General features: G+C 39.1%; 1 protein-coding gene across 3 annotated transcripts in view; it reads right to left on the bottom strand.

The window, feature by feature from the left end:
• SMAD5 (SMAD family member 5) overlaps window positions 1–1,818 on the bottom strand; it is a 49,437-nt gene that overhangs the window by 40,569 nt on the left and 7,050 nt on the right. The gene's annotated exons all lie outside the window — the stretch shown is intronic.

Below are 1,818 nucleotides of genomic sequence, written 5' to 3'. Positions count from 1 at the left end.
GCTCTAATATACTTGGGGTGATACAAATTTGGAGGTTGAAACTAAGAAAAATCAAATCAGAAACTAGGTACAAATACTTCCGTAACTATAGGACTCTAGGTAAATCAACAGAAATACAGAAATGATTATCATAAAGTACACCTACTTCTTTAAGTACATGTGCATTAACTGACTCAGCAGCTATAATAGCCATGAATCATTAAACACTTATTGAGCACCTACTATCTAGCAGACACTGTAGGACATGCGGGGGTTTATCAGGACCGGGCAGGGGTGAAGGAATAAATAAATGAGAAGACCTTTTTCTAAGTCCCATACAAAGGTACTATGTGAGTGAACAGTGGGAATAGCAGGACAGAATCTCCCTTCACAGAATAACGTAGCACGACAGATATCAAACTATACCCCTATATGTAAGCACAATGAGATACACTCAAGTTATTACAGAAACACAGAGAGACAAAGGAAGGGCATGTAATCCAGATATCTAGCACTTTTCACAGTGTGTCCTCTTACTACAAATGAGTTGTTGCTCCTCAAAACAATGAAATAAAACTCCAGAAGCATTATTCCCACTCCCAATAAATATTAGTAAGAATTCATTCTTCAAAAGCATTTATCTTCCTATACTGGAATGTCTTTTGAACCTCAGATATTACAAATGCCATTTTCTGCTTATACCACTTTTCTTAATCCCTGGCCACTAATATTTAGCTCTATCATTATTTAAGTCTCAGCTTTAGGTCTCATCCCAGATACCTTCCCTGATCACCCTGTAATCCTACATAAAGTAGATTTTCCCTAATCTCTAATCCAATACTATGTTCATTTTATCACAGTATTAACTGATTCACAATAATTTGTTCATTTACTTTATTTCTGTCTCTCACACTAGAATATAATCTTTAAAAAACAGTACCGCATACATTACAATAACTTGTTAAATTCATTCAAGTCATTCATCCAAAAGAGTATTTATTAAGGTAGCATTTTAGGAGCTGGAAATATAGAACTTAATATTAAGGGACCAAAACACTTGTCCTCGTTTAGCTTACATACCAGCAGGAGGAGGCCAACAAGATATAGTAAACGGTATGTTTGTTAGGTGAAAAGTGCTATAGAGAAAAATTAAAACAGGGGAAGGTGGGCAAGAAGTCCTGGTAAAGGTGTAATTTTAAACAGGGTGGCTGGGCTGGGTCTCACCAAGAAAGTGCCAACTGAGTTGAAATTTTAAGGATATAAAAGAGTGAGCCAACAGGCATGTATCTGGGGGAAAACCATTACAGGTAAAGGCAACAGGCAATGCAAAGATCCTAAGGTAGGAGCATGTCTGGCATACTTAAGGAGTTAGAAGACCAGTATAGCCTGAGAATACAGTGTACAAGGGGGAAAAGGTAAGGAGTAGGGTCAAAGAGGTACCAGAGAGCCAGAATGTCCATGCTGGATATAAAGGCTTTAGCTTTTACAGTAGTCTAACGAAACTGAGGACTCAGTGGAGAGCTCTGAGAACAGACATGATAGTTCTCAACTTACATTATTAAAGAATTATCCTGGGCCGAGGTGGGCAGATTACCTGAGGTCAGGAGTTCAAGACCAGCCTGGCCAACATGGTGAAACTCCATCTCTACGAAAAAGACAAAAATTAGCCAGGTGTGGTGGCATATGCCTGTAATCGCAGCTACTTGGGAGGCTGAGGAAGGAGAATTGCTTGAGCCCAGAGGAGGCAGAGGTTGCAGTGAGCCACTGCACTCCAGTTTGGCCGACAGAGTGAGACTTTGTCTCAAAAAAAATAAAATAAATAACAGTTATCCTGGGCCA

The sequence above is a fragment of the Colobus angolensis genome, unplaced genomic scaffold (genome assembly GCF_000951035.1).
Source record: "Colobus angolensis palliatus isolate OR3802 unplaced genomic scaffold, Cang.pa_1.0 Scaffold142, whole genome shotgun sequence".
In the NCBI taxonomy this organism is placed as follows: domain Eukaryota; kingdom Metazoa; phylum Chordata; class Mammalia; order Primates; family Cercopithecidae; genus Colobus; species Colobus angolensis.
This window is presented reverse-complemented; position numbering and strand designations above follow the sequence as displayed.